Source organism: Schistocerca gregaria, unplaced genomic scaffold, assembly GCF_023897955.1.
Source record: "Schistocerca gregaria isolate iqSchGreg1 unplaced genomic scaffold, iqSchGreg1.2 ptg000451l, whole genome shotgun sequence".
Lineage (NCBI taxonomy): Eukaryota > Metazoa > Arthropoda > Insecta > Orthoptera > Acrididae > Schistocerca > Schistocerca gregaria.
Window position 1 is genome coordinate 191862 of NW_026061871.1, and position 13442 is coordinate 205303.

General features: G+C 49.2%; 2 non-coding genes across 2 annotated transcripts; both read left to right on the top strand.

Moving 5' to 3' along the window:
- Positions 1–5097: 5097 nt before the first annotated feature.
- Trnaa-agc (transfer RNA alanine (anticodon AGC)) lies at positions 5098–5171 on the top strand. Its single transcript has one exon. It is a non-coding gene; the product is annotated as a tRNA-Ala (tRNA).
- Positions 5172–11454: 6283 nt separating this feature from the next.
- On the top strand, positions 11455–11528 carry Trnaa-agc (transfer RNA alanine (anticodon AGC)). The gene has a single exon. It is a non-coding gene; the product is annotated as a tRNA-Ala (tRNA).
- The last annotated feature ends 1914 nt before the right edge of the window (positions 11529–13442 follow it).

The following is a 13442-nucleotide window of genomic DNA, read 5'->3' on the forward strand; positions in this document are numbered from 1 at the left end:
TATGATGTATACTGTCATAAGGAGAGCAAGATGTAAGTGTGGGGACCGGCTGTTATCGTGGTGTCATCGAGTGCAGATCTGTCTTAGGTATCACGGCTTAACGTCATTGAAGTCTAGAGAGTGGACAACACGTTCGTCTTACTCAGAGCGGTGTCTGAACTCTATTTTCGACGTTATGCGTGCCACTTTCATTGTGGCCAACTACGATTCGATACAGAATGCACGAAACCTGAAAGACACCCTCACTGATACATAGAGAGTAGGGTTTGTCTGCGGAATAACGGGAGTGCAAGGGTCTGTGACGTTGATATGACTGTATGTAGCACTACTAGTTAATGGGGGGGTGGGCGTAGCTCAGATGGTAGAGCGTTCGCTTAGCGTGCCAGAGGTACTGGGATCGATACCCAGCGCCTCCAGAATTTTTAACACACCTACATGCGCACCTTGCCATGCAAGTGGAATAATTCCCAACCAGCAGAGGTGTGTAGGCAGATACGAGCGAACGATTAACATCCACAATTGGCGAGCGTGCTTTTATTCGTGCGCAGGAAGCACCCTCCTCCCACACCTACACTTAATTTAGAAACAGTACAAATGTTCCCATAAGATTCTCAGGCTTACGTCGGAAAGATCTGCCTTGCGCCGATTTCACGTAAATCCCACTGCACGTTCCCATTCTTTGCGTGCAGTCGGCTGCTACTGGTGTTGCTGGTTGTGACTGCTGATAACAGATGCCGTAGCAATCAATTCATGGAGTGAGTTGTATGTTTTGCGATAGTCTGTCTCTGACAAGGAAGCACAGGTGATATAGGTGCGAACACAGGAAGCTTGCAGCCCCTCGCTGCCTGCAGACACAGAGCAGCCACACTAGGAGAGCGGCCTAAGCCGTAGGCGAAATGTGCTCATTCGCTTTGGCGCGACGTCGAACTATAAATAAGGCTGTCACTAGCGTGAGCGATGCGTGAGCGTCGTGTAAAGTCGGAAAAGTCATCTGCATGGGTGATTGCCAAGTTTGGGGAGCGTTTCGTAGTACGATCAGCGCAATGGAGACGCGGAAACTTGTTGTGTCCCAGTGTTTTGCAGTTGGATGACAAGAGTTTTACACAGTAGCAAAGAGCGAGGCACTGAGTTGGCATGAACAATGGAGAGCACAATGGGGCTCGAGATGTGCTTGTTACCTCAGGTGCTGTGTGATTGTCGACAAGGAGTGAAATGGACCAATTTGTGACCGCCCTTTCAATTTAAGACGTTCAAAACAGACGGAATTTGCATTCGTAATACCAGAGCATCGAAACTACTTGGAACTCTTGTGTATATGAACGTGTCCGCGCCTTTGTATTCTGGTACCTTCGCCGCTACAAAGCAACCAACCATCGTGTCCGTGCACATCAGAGTCGCAAAGAATGGAGAATAGCCAGGTTTGGTCGTGTGTGTAGCTGTAGCTCAGTTGACAGATCGTTCGCTTAGCGTGTGAACGGTCTCGGGTTCAAGCCCCGGCTCCTCCATGTTTTGTGGTCAGTACATGGTAAGTGTTGGTCGCGGCGAACATAAACGCACGCAAAAAGTTGCAAAACCAGCGTCACAGACTGATATGATGTATACTGTCATAAGGAGAGCAAGATGTAAGTGTGGGGACCGGCTGTTATCGTGGTGTCATCGAGTGCAGATCTGTCTTAGGTATCACGGCTTAACGTCATTGAAGTCTAGAGAGTGGACAACACGTTCGTCTTACTCAGAGCGGTGTCTGAACTCTATTTTCGACGTTATGCGTGCCACTTTCATTGTGGCCAACTACGATTCGATACAGAATGCACGAAACCTGAAAGACACCCTCACTGATACATAGAGAGTAGGGTTTGTCTGCGGAATAATGGGAGTGCAAGGGTCTGTGACGTTGATATGACTGTATGTAGCACTACTAGTTAACGGGGGGGTGGGCGTAGCTCAGATGGTAGAGCGCTCGCCCAGCGTGCGAGAGGTACTGGGATCGATACCCAGCGCCTCTAGAATTTTTAACACACCTACATGCGCACCTTGCCATGCAAGTGGAATAATTCCTAACCAGCAGAGGTGTGTAGGCAGATACGAGCGAACGATTAACATCCACAATTGGCGAGCGTGCTTTTATTCGTGCGCAGGAAGCACCCTCCTCCCACACCTACACTTAATTTAGAAACAGTACAAATGTTCCCATAAGATTCTCAGGCCTACGTCGGAAAGATCTGCCTTGCGCCGATTTCACGTAAATCCCACTGCACGTTCCCATTCTTTGCGTGCAGTCGGCTGCTACTGGTGTTGCTGGTTGTGACTGCTGATAACAGATGCCGTAGCAATCAATTCATGGAGTGAGTTGTATGTTTTGCGATAGTCTGTCTCTGACAAGGAAGCACAGGTGATATAGGTGCGAACACAGGAAGCTTGCAGCCCCTCGCTGCCTGCAGACACAGAGCAGCCACACTAGGAGAGCGGCCTAAGCCGTAGGCGAAATGTGCTCATTCGCTTTGGCGCGACGTCGAACTATAAATAAGGCTGTCACTAGCGTGAGCGTTGCGTAAAGTCGGAAAAGTCATCTGCATGGGTGATTGCCAAGTTTGGGGAGCGTTTCGTAGTACGATCAGCGCAATGGAGACGCGGAAACTTGTTGTGTCCCAGTGTTTTGCAGTTGGATGACAAGAGTTTTACACAGTAGCAAAGAGCGAGGCACTGAGTTGGCATGAACAATGGAGAGCACAATGGGGCTCGAGATATGCTTGTTACCTCAGGTGCTGTGTGATTGTCGACAAGGAGTGAAATGGACCAATTTGTGACCGCCCTTTCAATTTAAGACGTTCAAAACAGACGGAATTTGCATTCGTAATACCAGAGCATCGAAACTACTTGGAACTCTTGTGTATATGAACGTGTCCGCGCCTTTGTATTCTGGTACCTTCGCCGCTACAAACCAACCAACCATCGTGTCCGTGCACATCAGAGTCGCAAAGAATGGAGAATAGCCAGGCTTGGTCGTGTGTGTAGCTGTAGCTCAGTTGACAGATCGTTCGCTTAGCGTGTGAACGGTCTCGGGTTCAAGCCCTGGCTCCTCCATGTTTTGTGGTCAGTACATGGTAAGTGTTGGTCGCGGCGAACATAAACGCACGCAAAAAGTTGCAAAAGCAGCGTCACAGACTGATATGATGTATACTGTCATAAGGAGAGCAAGATGTAAGTGTGGGGACCGGCTGTTATCGTGGTGTCATCGAGTGCAGATCTGTCTTAGGTATCACGGCTTAACGTCATTGAAGTCTAGAGAGTGGACAACACGTTCGTCTTACTCAGAGCGGTGTCTGAACTCTATTTTCGACGTTATGCGTGCCACTTTCATTGTGGCCAACTACGATTCGATACAGAATGCACGAAACCTGAAAGACACCCTCACTGATACATAGAGAGTAGGGTTTGTCTGCGGAATAATGGGAGTGCAAGGGTCTGTGACGTTGATATGACTGTATGTAGCACTACTAGTTAATGGGGGGGGGGGGGGTGGGCGTAGCTCAGATGGTAGAGCGCTCGCTTAGCGTGCCAGAGGTACTGGGATCGATACCCAGCGCCTCCAGAATTTTTAACACACCAACATGCGCACCTTGCCATGCAAGTGGAATAATTCCCAACCAGCAGAGGTGTGTAGGCAGATACGAGCGAACGATTAACATCCACAATTGGCGAGCGTGCTTTTATTCGTGCGCAGGAAGCACCCTCCTCCCACACCTACACTTAATTTAGAAACAGTACAAATGTTCCCATAAGATTCTCAGGCCTACGTCGGAAAGATCTGCCTTGCGCCGATTTCACGTAAATCCCACTGCACGTTCCCATTCTTTGCGTGCAGTCGGCTGCTACTGGTGTTGCTGGTTGTGACTGCTGATAACAGATGCCGTAGCAATCAATTCATGGAGTGAGTTGTATGTTTTGCGATAGTCTGTCTCTGACAAGGAAGCACAGGTGATATAGGTGCGAACACAGGAAGCTTGCAGCCCCTCGCTGCCTGCAGACACAGAGCAGCCACACTAGGAGAGCGGCCTAAGCCGTAGGCGAAATGTGCTCATTCGCTTTGGCGCGACGTCGAACTATAAATAAGGCTGTCACTAGCGTGAGCGTTGCGTAAAGTCGGAAAAGTCATCTGCATGGGTGATTGCCAAGTTTGGGGAGCGTTTCGTAGTACGATCAGTGCAATGGAGACGCGGAAACTTGTTGTGTCCCAGTGTTTTGCAGTTGGATGACAAGAGTTTTACACAGTAGCAAAGAGCGAGGCACTGAGTTGGCATGAACAATGGAGAGCACAATGGGGCTCGAGATGTGCTTGTTACCTCAGGTGCTGTGTGATTGTCGACAAGGAGTGAAATGGACCAATTTGTGACCGCCCTTTCAATTTAAGACGTTCAAAACAGACGGAATTTGCATTCGTAATACCAGAGCATCGAAACTACTTGGAACTCTTGTGTATATGAACGTGTCCGCGCCTTTGTATTCTGGTACCTTCGCCGCTACAAAGCAACCAACCATCGTGTCCGTGCACATCAGAGTCGCAAAGAATGGAGAATAGCCAGGCTTGGTCGTGTGTGTAGCTGTAGCTCAGTTGACAGATCGTTCGCTTAGCGTGTGAACGGTCTCGGGTTCAAGCCCTGGCTCCTCCATGTTTTGTGGTCAGTACATGGTAAGTGTTGGTCGCGGCGAACATAAACGCACGCAAAAAGTTGCAAAACCAGCGTCACAGACTGATATGATGTATACTGTCATAAGGAGAGCAAGATGTAAGTGTGGGGACCGGCTGTTATCGTGGTGTCATCGAGTGCAGATCTGTCTTAGGTATCACGGCTTAACGTCATTGAAGTCTAGAGAGTGGACAACACGTTCGTCTTACTCAGAGCGGTGTCTGAACTCTATTTTCGACGTTATGCGTGCCACTTTCATTGTGGCCAACTACGATTCGATACAGAATGCACGAAACCTGAAAGACACCCTCACTGATACATAGAGAGTAGGGTTTGTCTGCGGAATAATGGGAGTGCAAGGGTCTGTGACGTTGATATGACTGTATGTAGCACTACTAGTTGATGGGGGGGTGGGCGTAGCTCAGATGGTAGAGCGCTCGCTTAGCGTGCGAGAGGTACTGGGATCGATACCCAGCGCCTCCAGAATTTTTAACACACCTACATGCGCACCTTGCCATGCAAGTGGAATAATTCCCAACCAGCAGAGGTGTGTAGGCAGATACGAGCGAACGATTAACATCCACAATTGGCGAGCGTGCTTTTATTCGTGCGCAGGAAGCACCCTCCTCCCACACCTACACTTAATTTAGAAACAGTACAAATGTTCCCATAAGATTCTCAGGCCTACGTCGGAAAGATCTGCCTTGCGCCGATTTCACGTAAATCCCACTGCACGTTCCCATTCTTTGCGTGCAGTCGGCTGCTACTGGTGTTGCTGGTTGTGACTGCTGATAACAGATGCCGTAGCAATCAATTCATGGAGTGAGTTGTATGTTTTGCGATAGTCTGTCTCTGACAAGGAAGCACAGGTGATATAGGTGCGAACACAGGAAGCTTGCAGCCCCTCGCTGCCTGCAGACACAGAGCAGCCACACTAGGAGAGCGGCCTAAGCCGTAGGCGAAATGTGCTCATTCGCTTTGGCGCGACGTCGAACTATAAATAAGGCTGTCACTAGCGTGAGCGATGCGTGAGCGTCGTGTAAAGTCGGAAAAGTCATCTGCATGGGTGATTGCCAAGTTTGGGGAGCGTTTCGTAGTACGATCAGTGCAATGGAGACGCGGAAACTTGTTGTGTCCCAGTGTTTTGCAGTTGGATGACAAGAGTTTTACACAGTAGCAAAGAGCGAGGCACTGAGTTGGCATGAACAATGGAGAGCACAATGGGGCTCGAGATGTGCTTGTTACCTCAGGTGCTGTGTGATTGTCGACAAGGAGTGAAATGGACCAATTTGTCACCGCCCTTTCAATTTAAGACGTTCAAAACAGACGGAATTTGCATTCGTAATACCAGAGCATCGAAACTACTTGGAACTCTTGTGTATATGAACGTGTCCGCGCCTTTGTATTCTGGTACCTTCGCCGCTACAAAGCAACCAACCATCGTGTCCGTGCACATCAGAGTCGCAAAGAATGGAGAATAGCCAGGCTTGGTCGTGTGTGTAGCTGTAGCTCAGTTGACAGATCGTTCGCTTAGCGTGTGAACGGTCTCGGGTTCAAGCCCCGGCTCCTCCATGTTTTGTGGTCAGTACATGGTAAGTGTTGGTCGCGGCGAACATAAACGCACGCAAAAAGTTGCAAAAGCAGCGTCACAGACTGATATGATGTATACTGTCATAAGGAGAGCAAGATGTAAGTGTGGGGACCGGCTGTTATCGTGGTGTCATCGAGTGCAGATCTGTCTTAGGTATCACGGCTTAACGTCATTGAAGTCTAGAGAGTGGACAACACGTTCGTCTTACTCAGAGCGGTGTCTGAACTCTATTTTCGACGTTATGCGTGCCACTTTCATTGTGGCCAACTACGATTCGATACAGAATGCACGAAACCTGAAAGACACCCTCACTGATACATAGAGAGTAGGGTTTGTCTGCGGAATAACGGGAGTGCAAGGGTCTGTGACGTTGATATGACTGTATGTAGCACTACTAGTTAATGGGGGGGTGGGCGTAGCTCAGATGGTAGAGCGTTCGCTTAGCGTGCCAGAGGTACTGGGATCGATACCCAGCGCCTCCAGAATTTTTAACACACCTACATGCGCACCTTGCCATGCAAGTGGAATAATTCCCAACCAGCAGAGGTGTGTAGGCAGATACGAGCGAACGATTAACATCCACAATTGGCGAGCGTGCTTTTATTCGTGCGCAGGAAGCACCCTCCTCCCACACCTACACTTAATTTAGAAACAGTACAAATGTTCCCATAAGATTCTCAGGCTTACGTCGGAAAGATCTGCCTTGCGCCGATTTCACGTAAATCCCACTGCACGTTCCCATTCTTTGCGTGCAGTCGGCTGCTACTGGTGTTGCTGGTTGTGACTGCTGATAACAGATGCCGTAGCAATCAATTCATGGAGTGAGTTGTATGTTTTGCGATAGTCTGTCTCTGACAAGGAAGCACAGGTGATATAGGTGCGAACACAGGAAGCTTGCAGCCCCTCGCTGCCTGCAGACACAGAGCAGCCACACTAGGAGAGCGGCCTAAGCCGTAGGCGAAATGTGCTCATTCGCTTTGGCGCGACGTCGAACTATAAATAAGGCTGTCACTAGCGTGAGCGATGCGTGAGCGTCGTGTAAAGTCGGAAAAGTCATCTGCATGGGTGATTGCCAAGTTTGGGGAGCGTTTCGTAGTACGATCAGCGCAATGGAGACGCGGAAACTTGTTGTGTCCCAGTGTTTTGCAGTTGGATGACAAGAGTTTTACACAGTAGCAAAGAGCGAGGCACTGAGTTGGCATGAACAATGGAGAGCACAATGGGGCTCGAGATGTGCTTGTTACCTCAGGTGCTGTGTGATTGTCGACAAGGAGTGAAATGGACCAATTTGTGACCGCCCTTTCAATTTAAGACGTTCAAAACAGACGGAATTTGCATTCGTAATACCAGAGCATCGAAACTACTTGGAACTCTTGTGTATATGAACGTGTCCGCGCCTTTGTATTCTGGTACCTTCGCCGCTACAAAGCAACCAACCATCGTGTCCGTGCACATCAGAGTCGCAAAGAATGGAGAATAGCCAGGTTTGGTCGTGTGTGTAGCTGTAGCTCAGTTGACAGATCGTTCGCTTAGCGTGTGAACGGTCTCGGGTTCAAGCCCCGGCTCCTCCATGTTTTGTGGTCAGTACATGGTAAGTGTTGGTCGCGGCGAACATAAACGCACGCAAAAAGTTGCAAAACCAGCGTCACAGACTGATATGATGTATACTGTCATAAGGAGAGCAAGATGTAAGTGTGGGGACCGGCTGTTATCGTGGTGTCATCGAGTGCAGATCTGTCTTAGGTATCACGGCTTAACGTCATTGAAGTCTAGAGAGTGGACAACACGTTCGTCTTACTCAGAGCGGTGTCTGAACTCTATTTTCGACGTTATGCGTGCCACTTTCATTGTGGCCAACTACGATTCGATACAGAATGCACGAAACCTGAAAGACACCCTCACTGATACATAGAGAGTAGGGTTTGTCTGCGGAATAATGGGAGTGCAAGGGTCTGTGACGTTGATATGACTGTATGTAGCACTACTAGTTAACGGGGGGGGTGGGCGTAGCTCAGATGGTAGAGCGCTCGCCCAGCGTGCGAGAGGTACTGGGATCGATACCCAGCGCCTCTAGAATTTTTAACACACCTACATGCGCACCTTGCCATGCAAGTGGAATAATTCCTAACCAGCAGAGGTGTGTAGGCAGATACGAGCGAACGATTAACATCCACAATTGGCGAGCGTGCTTTTATTCGTGCGCAGGAAGCACCCTCCTCCCACACCTACACTTAATTTAGAAACAGTACAAATGTTCCCATAAGATTCTCAGGCCTACGTCGGAAAGATCTGCCTTGCGCCGATTTCACGTAAATCCCACTGCACGTTCCCATTCTTTGCGTGCAGTCGGCTGCTACTGGTGTTGCTGGTTGTGACTGCTGATAACAGATGCCGTAGCAATCAATTCATGGAGTGAGTTGTATGTTTTGCGATAGTCTGTCTCTGACAAGGAAGCACAGGTGATATAGGTGCGAACACAGGAAGCTTGCAGCCCCTCGCTGCCTGCAGACACAGAGCAGCCACACTAGGAGAGCGGCCTAAGCCGTAGGCGAAATGTGCTCATTCGCTTTGGCGCGACGTCGAACTATAAATAAGGCTGTCACTAGCGTGAGCGTTGCGTAAAGTCGGAAAAGTCATCTGCATGGGTGATTGCCAAGTTTGGGGAGCGTTTCGTAGTACGATCAGCGCAATGGAGACGCGGAAACTTGTTGTGTCCCAGTGTTTTGCAGTTGGATGACAAGAGTTTTACACAGTAGCAAAGAGCGAGGCACTGAGTTGGCATGAACAATGGAGAGCACAATGGGGCTCGAGATATGCTTGTTACCTCAGGTGCTGTGTGATTGTCGACAAGGAGTGAAATGGACCAATTTGTGACCGCCCTTTCAATTTAAGACGTTCAAAACAGACGGAATTTGCATTCGTAATACCAGAGCATCGAAACTACTTGGAACTCTTGTGTATATGAACGTGTCCGCGCCTTTGTATTCTGGTACCTTCGCCGCTACAAACCAACCAACCATCGTGTCCGTGCACATCAGAGTCGCAAAGAATGGAGAATAGCCAGGCTTGGTCGTGTGTGTAGCTGTAGCTCAGTTGACAGATCGTTCGCTTAGCGTGTGAACGGTCTCGGGTTCAAGCCCTGGCTCCTCCATGTTTTGTGGTCAGTACATGGTAAGTGTTGGTCGCGGCGAACATAAACGCACGCAAAAAGTTGCAAAAGCAGCGTCACAGACTGATATGATGTATACTGTCATAAGGAGAGCAAGATGTAAGTGTGGGGACCGGCTGTTATCGTGGTGTCATCGAGTGCAGATCTGTCTTAGGTATCACGGCTTAACGTCATTGAAGTCTAGAGAGTGGACAACACGTTCGTCTTACTCAGAGCGGTGTCTGAACTCTATTTTCGACGTTATGCGTGCCACTTTCATTGTGGCCAACTACGATTCGATACAGAATGCACGAAACCTGAAAGACACCCTCACTGATACATAGAGAGTAGGGTTTGTCTGCGGAATAATGGGAGTGCAAGGGTCTGTGACGTTGATATGACTGTATGTAGCACTACTAGTTAATGGGGGGGGGGGGGGTGGGCGTAGCTCAGATGGTAGAGCGCTCGCTTAGCGTGCCAGAGGTACTGGGATCGATACCCAGCGCCTCCAGAATTTTTAACACACCTACATGCGCACCTTGCCATGCAAGTGGAATAATTCCCAACCAGCAGAGGTGTGTAGGCAGATACGAGCGAACGATTAACATCCACAATTGGCGAGCGTGCTTTTATTCGTGCGCAGGAAGCACCCTCCTCCCACACCTACACTTAATTTAGAAACAGCACAAATGTTCCCATAAGATTCTCAGGCTTACGTCGGAAAGATCTGCCTTGCGCCGATTTCACGTAAATCCCACTGCACGTTCCCATTCTTTGCGTGCAGTCGGCTGCTACTGGTGTTGCTGGTTGTGACTGCTGATAACAGATGCCGTAGCAATCAATTCATGGAGTGAGTTGTATGTTTTGCGATAGTCTGTCTCTGACAAGGAAGCACAGGTGATATAGGTGCGAACACAGGAAGCTTGCAGCCCCTCGCTGCCTGCAGACACAGAGCAGCCACACTAGGAGAGCGGCCTAAGCCGTAGGCGAAATGTGCTCATTCGCTTTGGCGCGACGTCGAACTATAAATAAGGCTGTCACTAGCGTGAGCGATGCGTGAGCGTCGTGTAAAGTCGGAAAAGTCATCTGCATGGGTGATTGCCAAGTTTGGGGAGCGTTTCGTAGTACGATCAGTGCAATGGAGACGCGGAAACTTGTTGTGTCCCAGTGTTTTGCAGTTGGATGACAAGAGTTTTACACAGTAGCAAAGAGCGAGGCACTGAGTTGGCATGAACAATGGAGAGCACAATGGGGCTCGAGATGTGCTTGTTACCTCAGGTGCTGTGTGATTGTCGACAAGGAGTGAAATGGACCAATTTGTGACCGCCCTTTCAATTTAAGACGTTCAAAACAGACGGAATTTGCATTCGTAATACCAGAGCATCGAAACTACTTGGAACTCTTGTGTATATGAACGTGTCCGCGCCTTTGTATTCTGGTACCTTCGCCGCTACAAACCAACCAACCATCGTGTCCGTGCACATCAGAGTCGCAAAGAATGGAGAATAGCCAGGCTTGGTCGTGTGTGTAGCTGTAGCTCAGTTGACAGATCGTTCGCTTAGCGTGTGAACGGTCTCGGCTTCAAGCCCCGGCTCCTCCATGTTTTGTGGTCAGTACATGGTAAGTGTTGGTCGCGGCGAACATAAACGCACGCAAAAAGTTGCAAAAGCAGCGTCACAGACTGATATGATGTATACTGTCATAAGGAGAGCAAGATGTAAGTGTGGGGACCGGCTGTTATCGTGGTGTCATCGAGTGCAGATCTGTCTGAGGTATCACGGCTTAACGTCATTGAAGTCTAGAGAGTGGACAACACGTTCGTCTTACTCAGAGCGGTGTCTCAACTCTATTTTCGACGTTATGCGTGCCACTTTCATTGTGGCCAACTACGATTCGATACAGAATGCACGAAACCTGAAAGACACCCTCACTGATACATAGAGAGTAGGGTTTGTCTGCGGAATAATGGGAGTGCAAGGGTCTGTGACGTTGATATGACTGTATGTAGCACTACTAGTTAACGGGGGGGTGGGCGTAGCTCAGATGGTAGAGCGCTCGCCCAGCGTGCGAGAGGTACTGGGATCGATACCCAGCGCCTCCAGAATTTTTAACACACCTACATGCGCACCTTGCCATGCAAGTGGAATAATTCCCAACCAGCAGAGGTGTGTAGGCAGATACGAGCGAACGATTAACATCCACAATTGGCGAGCGTGCTTTTATTCGTGCGCAGGAAGCACCCTCCTCCCACACCTACACTTAATTTAGAAACAGTACAAACGTTCCCATAAGATTCTCAGGCCTACGTCGGAAAGATCTGCCTTGCGCCGATTTCACGTAAATCCCACTGCACGTTCCCATTCTTTGCGTGCAGTCGGCTGCTACTGGTGTTGCTGGTTGTGACTGCTGATAACAGATGCCGTAGCAATCAATTCATGGAGTGAGTTGTATGTTTTGCGATAGTCTGTCTCTGACAAGGAAGCACAGGTGATATAGGTGCGAACACAGGAAGCTTGCAGCCCCTCGCTGCCTGCAGACACAGAGCAGCCACACTAGGAGAGCGGCCTAAGCCGTAGGCGAAATGTGCTCATTCGCTTTGGCGCGACGTCGAACTATAAATAAGGCTGTCACTAGCGTGAGCGTTGCGTAAAGTCGGAAAAGTCATCTGCATGGGTGATTGCCAAGTTTGGGGAGCGTTTCGTAGTACGATCAGCGCAATGGAGACGCGGAAACTTGTTGTGTCCCAGTGTTTTGCAGTTGGATGACAAGAGTTTTACACAGTAGCAAAGAGCGAGGCACTGAGTTGGCATGAACAATGGAGAGCACAATGGGGCTCGAGATATGCTTGTTACCTCAGGTGCTGTGTGATTGTCGACAAGGAGTGAAATGGACCAATTTGTGACCGCCCTTTCAATTTAAGACGTTCAAAACAGACGGAATTTGCATTCGTAATACCAGAGCATCGAAACTACTTGGAACTCTTGTGTATATGAACGTGTCCGCGCCTTTGTATTCTGGTACCTTCGCCGCTACAAACCAACCAACCATCGTGTCCGTGCACATCAGAGTCGCAAAGAATGGAGAATAGCCAGGCTTGGTCGTGTGTGTAGCTGTAGCTCAGTTGACAGATCGTTCGCTTAGCGTGTGAACGGTCTCGGGTTCAAGCCCTGGCTCCTCCATGTTTTGTGGTCAGTACATGGTAAGTGTTGGTCGCGGCGAACATAAACGCACGCAAAAAGTTGCAAAAGCAGCGTCACAGACTGATATGATGTATACTGTCATAAGGAGAGCAAGATGTAAGTGTGGGGACCGGCTGTTATCGTGGTGTCATCGAGTGCAGATCTGTCTTAGGTATCACGGCTTAACGTCATTGAAGTCTAGAGAGTGGACAACACGTTCGTCTTACTCAGAGCGGTGTCTGAACTCTATTTTCGACGTTATGCGTGCCACTTTCATTGTGGCCAACTACGATTCGATACAGAATGCACGAAACCTGAAAGACACCCTCACTGATACATAGAGAGTAGGGTTTGTCTGCGGAATAACGGGAGTGCAAGGGTCTGTGACGTTGATATGACTGTATGTAGCACTACAAGTTAATGGGGGGGGTGGGCGTAGCTCAGATGGTAGAGCGCTCGCTTAGCGTGCCAGAGGTACTGGGATCGATACCCAGCGCCTCCAGAATTTTTAACACACCTACATGCGCACCTTGCCATGCAAGTGGAATAATTCCCAACCAGCAGAGGTGTGTAGGCAGATACGAGCGAACGATTAACATCCACAATTGGCGAGCGTGCTTTTATTCGTGCGCAGGAAGCACCCTCCTCCCACACCTACACTTAATTTAGAAACAGCACAAATGTTCCCATAAGATTCTCAGGCTTACGTCGGAAAGATCTGCCTTGCGCCGATTTCACGTAAATCCCACTGCACGTTCCCATTCTTTGCGTGCAGTCGGCTGCTACTGGTGTTGCTGGTTGTGACTGCTGATAACAGATGCCGTAGCAATCAATTC